The sequence below is a fragment of the Myotis davidii genome, unplaced genomic scaffold (genome assembly GCF_000327345.1).
Source record: "Myotis davidii unplaced genomic scaffold, ASM32734v1 scaffold1494, whole genome shotgun sequence".
NCBI classification, from domain to species: Eukaryota; Metazoa; Chordata; class Mammalia; order Chiroptera; family Vespertilionidae; genus Myotis; species Myotis davidii.
The window spans coordinates 1,639,248-1,645,214 of NW_006286246.1; the positions used below are offsets into that span (position 1 = coordinate 1,639,248).

The following is a 5,967-nucleotide window of genomic DNA, read 5'->3' on the forward strand; positions in this document are numbered from 1 at the left end:
CATGACACAATGTCTCCCCATCCTGTTCACCAGCCAGGCAGGTCCCCCCACAGGCCTGAGGCACCCACTTTTTGTTATGCTTCCTGGTTAAGTCAAAACAACTTCCAAAAGGCAGGTAGGGGAGCACGGAATAAGCTCTAAGGCCAGTGAGGTTCACAAACACAGACGACAGCTAAATACAGAACGTCCCTCCGCTCAAGGGTAATGAAGGTGCTCAGAACCTGCTCTGGAGACCTCAGTGTCACCAGGGAGCCACTGGCCTTCCAGGCCAGAGGGAGGGGACTGTGCCTCCGGACCGGCCTGGGCATTGCTAAGCAACATGAGCAGGATGCCCGCAGCCCGGAGACCACGGCGATACCCCCTGCAATGTTCTTGAGGACCTGCCAGAAGAGAAAGCCATGTACCTTCTATGTACCTGGAGCAGATGTGTAGCGTAAATTCCTTACAGTCACCATTCCTGTTTGGTTTATTGATTTTTCCTCCTGGCATCTTCTAGAATCAGGACCAGCTAAATAATTTGTGGGGGGTCCTTGTTCAAAATTTCTCAAGAATTTCAAGGCGCGAACAGCAAAGCATGAAGGCACGCACACGGTTGCGCATCACGAAGCCGTCCTTGTCCATGACACCTTGGCCATGACTTGTGTAGAACAGATGCTTGTTAATGAGCCAATGACTTGATTAACTGGGGCCAGAATCCGAAGGAAGGGGGAGAGAGAGCAGACACCCCTGCTTCAAGCAAGCAACCCACTTTTATCTTCCGGCTTCTGCTTGAAACTCTCAGAAGGAAGGGGTCCGCCATTAAAGTTGGAGAGACACTGCCCTGTGGGAGGCCCATTGTAGAATCTGGAGCACAGTGTCACTTTAACCAGGTTCTTACTAACTCAGTTTGGGTGTGGACTGGACAAAGCCATGAAGACCTGGGATCAGGGAAAACCCCTAATGCGGCATATGAATTTTAAGTTTCTTTTACAGCCTGCTGTTCACTCACAAAGAACCTGTGAGTCCAGCTGGCTCTGCCCACCTCTGCGCTAAGCCACCTCTGACCACGTCACTTCATGCTCCTCACCAACTGTTGCGTTTTACCTGTGGTCTCAGATCCTATTATTGGCACCTCCTATGGAAGTACCTGCTGTGGGGCTGTTACAGCAAAGGATCGATGGATCTCTGGAGAAGGAGGGAAGCACTCGCCGGAGGCCTGCAGGCACCTTGACCGGCGCTTTAGAAGCCCTGGGTGGGAACGCTTACCAAGCAGTTTCTGAGAAATGAGTGCAAATTGCAGGAAACGGTGTGTAAATTAAAGGAACTGCCTGCTATAATGAACCGCACAGGAAATGGAACGGGCCTGGAAACAAAAGTGTCATTTATGAGGAAATATCAGGGGGAATAATGTAAATAATGGGCTGTTCGCGGAGGTTTCTATTACTTGTGGAACTCAGGTGGTCATTAGGCGAGGAAGTGCTTACCCAAATCCAGAAAGCTGCTCTGAAGACAGGGCTTCAGAATGACACACCACCTTCTGGAAAGACCCTTCATGGCGAGATGGCTGTAAGCTACCTCATGGACCAGCCGCGTGTCCTTGCTCCTCCCACTGCGCCAGCGACACCTGCAAAATGTGAAGGAAAGCTCTCTACACTGTGCTTCCTGCGGCTGGTGACCTTCACTCTGGGCTGGCCCGCCTCCGCGTCTCCCTCTGAAGTGCTCAGATCCTGCCAACACGGGCTCGCTGAGGTCCTCCCTCTGGATACAGTTGTTATGGGTGTTCTCCTACGCCTCTCCGTGAGTCAGTTAAGCCAACTCATCCTTTGCAGCCTCACCTTTCTCTCTTTTGGAGCAGCTGGCCTCGCAACACGAAAAGAAAATTACACGGAAATGCCACGAGCTCAGGGTCTCTGCAGAAACGGACACAGCCCTCTCAGCAATGATTAGCCCTCTCACGGGAGCCCGTGCTCAGACACGGACCTCTTCTGATCACAGAAAAACAACTTGTATTTTTAGTGCATTTTTTTTGCTATAAAAACCTGGCTGCTACCCTGATAACCCTAACCCCACCCCATCGCGAAGGGATTTGAGGGGGTGACCCAGAATAGCGGTGGTGGCGAATGCAAACTCTCTCTATACCAGTGTTTCTGGAGTTCCTCAGGTCCAGAGTCCAAACCACTGAAAACTGAACAAGTGCTTACATGTAGCCAAAAACAACATGAACAGCAGGTGTATCTGCACCTCTGTGTTTCCTCCACCTGCTGTCTCTTGGACCGAGAAGTCCTGCTAATTCATGCAGCTCCAGATCCTGCCTGGCCCTCCAGCTTCTATTGCTCTTCTATCTCCCGGGGATGGGGGCTGCGGTCACACACTCCCTGCTCCTAGGGGTCTCCCACCGGCTCCAGTCCAGCAGCCGGCCCCGCCCTCAGGTGGAAGAAGTGGCTGCAGACCCACGTGTCCCGCTCCATACAGAGCTGCCTTCTCTGCTCCCGCCTCCGCGGGGCGGCCTAAGGGCCAGGAAAACAATCTGCCTCCCCCAGAAGCTGTAACTCCAAACACCTAAAACCAACACTTTTACACACTGAACAACTCAAAATAAGAGCCCGGAACAGCACATTCTAGAACATTTTTTATTGCTGAGTCAACAAATGGTCAAAGGTTAAAAATTCAGTTGAGCAGAACTTTCTGGTCTCGTCCATGGGTGTTTTACGACCCTGCGGGGGACGGGTGACTGGCTCCCTGGTATTCACAGGCTGCAAAGGCAGCAGTGGTGACATTATTTCTACACAAAGGAAGAGAGACTAGCCCCGGCCTTGCTCTTCTCTCCGGCCAGCACAGGTATCCTTCTTTATAATTACTGGGGTGATTGCTATTACGGCCATCATTCTCACTATTTACTATTATGGGTATTTAGAGGCTCATAAAAATGTGAGCTTCCTCGATGCTTAAGCAGCACACGAGATAAATCAGAGGCGCGGAGTGTTGGCTGACACCGGATGAAACCTGACTGGCAACAGCTGGATTGCTCTCTTGACTAAATATTTACAAAAGGCATGATTATATTGCTGAGCGAACACTGTGCGAATATAACAATTTATCAATCATCTTGTTTAACACCAATCCCCACAGGAAGGGCTACATTCCCACTTAACAGTAAGAAGCTACTGTATGATAATTAAGTTTCTTATTTTCTCTTAAGGTTATTTCAGACATGTATGCCCTTGTTACTTTTACAAGAGCACATGCTACACAGAGACCAAACAAATGCTTTATAGGCAAAAAGGGGGGGGGGGGGGGGGAGAGTCCTCTGGGGTTAGCGTGGAGAAGGGTGGATGTGTTAAGGCAGATTCCAGGGATCTGGTTGCCAATGGTGCAGCTAATCTGGAGAGTATGGGGAAAATGAAAGGAAAAGCAAGGGGCATAGCAGGGTCCGGCCAGGCCGGCTGGGGGGAGGGGCCGCAGGTGATTGGCAGGCCAGCCCCACCTCCTGGTTGAACTCCTGGTTGAACTCCCAGTGGAGGGGACAATTTGCATATTAGCCTTTTATTATATAGGATGTATAAAATCGCCAAAAAATGCTATCTTGGATGCATAGTTGAATGACAAAACCACTTTAAAATGCAAGGAAGTGACTAGGTAAACAGTCAGGTAGTGGCAACTTTTGCAGGGACAGAGCAGTGATGGGGACAAGGCACATGAACCCCTTGGGAGTGTCTGGTAAAGTTCTATTTCTTAACTTGTATGGCATTTATAAGGGTGTCTGTACACCCTCCCTATGAAACTCATATTTGTTGGGGTGGTTGGTTTTCTGGATCTGTGTTTTATTTACAACAACCAAGGTTAAAAGAAAACACAAGTCTCTGCAGAAAGGTACAAATGCTATTATTATGTAAAGAATGTGAACCTCTGAATTAGGTCCTGATTTGCCACACACAATAAAAGAAAAAAACAAAAAGAAAAAAACTGTGGGACTGACCACTCTGAGCCTCAATTTCTGCTTTGAGAAAAGGTAATAATAGAACCTAAAAGTTTTGCCAATTGAATAAATAAATAAATAAATTGAACTCAATAAATATGGTTGTTGTTTTTTCTTCTTTCTCCTTGTTAAATATTTGCTGGAATGATCACCATGACTGAAACCATGTAGAGTTAGTGAAAAATTTAGGAAAATAAACCAAATTTCTGTTTAGAGCGGGCGGGCGGCAAGGCGAGGTGAGAGCCGCACAGGCCCTCTGGCCACCTCAGCATGTGGGACTTGGATGAGTTCCAGCAGCAGCTCAAGGGGAATAAGCAAGAGGGAGACAAGGGGAACTGGCACCGGAAGCGCAGCCACAGCCGCTCACCCAAGTGCCCAGCCGCAGCCTCAACCGGGACCAGCGGAGCGCATCCCGGGCCAGGGGGGCGGCGAAGCAGAGCTTTGACCAGGGGCGCTACCGAGGAGGATGGATTGGCCCGGCTTTGAGCACATCACCCCCCTGCAGTGCGAGGCCATGCAAGCTGCGGGGCAGATTCCAGCCACCGCCCTCCTCCCGACCATGACCCCGGACGGTCTGGCTGTGACCCCTATGCCGGTGCCGGCTGCCGGGAGCCAGATGACCAGACAGGCCCGGCACCTCTACATGGGCAACATCCCCTTTGGCATCACTGAGGCGGCCATGGTGGACTTCAACGCCCAGTTTCCGGGTTGGGGGGTGGGCTGACACAGGCCCCGGGCCACCCAGTCCTGGCCGTGCAGATCAACCAGGAAAAGAACTTCGCCTTCCTGGAGTTCCGCTCAGTGGACGAGACCACCCAGGCCGTGGCCTTGACGGCATCACCTTCCAGGGCCAGTCGCTGAAGATCCGCAGGCCTCACAACTACCAGGCCCTGCCCGGCCTGTTGGAGAACCCTCTGTCCGCAGGCCTGGGGTCGTGTCCATTGTGGTCTTGGACTCTGCTCACAAGCTGTTCGTCGGGGGCTTGCCCAGCGCCCTGAGCGAGGACCAGGGGAAAGAGATGCCGTCCTCGCTAGGGCCTCTCTAGGCCTTCAACCTGGTCCAGGACAGCACCACCGGGTTCCCCAAGGGCTATGCCTTCTGTGAGCTCATGGACATCAGCCACGGACCAGGCCATTGGGGGGCTGGACGGGATGCAGCTGGGGGACAGGAAACTGCAGGTCCAGAGGGTGAATGTGGGAGCCAAGACTGCGGCGCTGCGGAACCAGGCCTGCCGAGCTGCCAAGTGCAGACGGGCCACCCCACGGAGGTCCTGTGCCTCCTGAACATGGTGCTGCCGAGGAGCTGCTGGATGACAAGGAGGACGAGGAGATCATGGAGGACGTGCGGGATGAGGTGCCCGGCCCGTGGGTGGCGTGGAGGTGCCTGGCTGCGGGAAGGCCTTTGTGGAGTTCACCTCCGTGTCTGACTGCCAGAGAGCCATGCAGGGCCTGACAGGTCGCAAGTTCGCCAGCCGAGCAGTTGTCACAGAATACTGTGAGCCCAACTCCTATCACTGCCAAGACTCTGGGAGAGGTGAGGGGGGCGGGCTGGCTGGGGGCTCCTCCCCCACGCCCCCTCCCGCTTTCCCCCTCCAAAGACAAAGACGAGGGGCAGAGGAGTGACAGCCCAATGACTGGCAGCAACTGGAATGGCAACAATTAAGGGAGAGGGGGGTGGGGGTGGGCAGAATGGGGACGGGGGAAGTGTGCACCCGGCCCACACAGACACGCACCCACAGACACAGAGGGAAGGGGCCTGGATGGGGAGGTGTGCACAGCAGGGTGGGGTAGGACCCCACGGCCCCTCCCCAAACAGCCTCTCCTCCCTTACACCCCACCCCCGCCCTCCCCTTTTCCACTGTAGGGACAGCGTGTTTATATTTTATGGCCAAACTATTTTGAATGTTGTTGTCCGGCCCATTCCCTGCCCTCTCCCTTCCCAGGTCCGCAGCTCCAGCCCTTTGGCCGCTAGTCTTCCCCTTGATTTCTTAACATAGTTGGTTCTTTCCTCTC

The 5,967-nt window shown here is 53.1% G+C and overlaps 1 pseudogene; it reads left to right on the forward strand.

The window, feature by feature from the left end:
• Positions 1–4,105: 4,105 nt before the first annotated feature.
• On the forward strand, positions 4,106–5,617 carry LOC102752917 (annotated as a pseudogene).
• Positions 5,618–5,967: the final 350 nt, after the last annotated feature.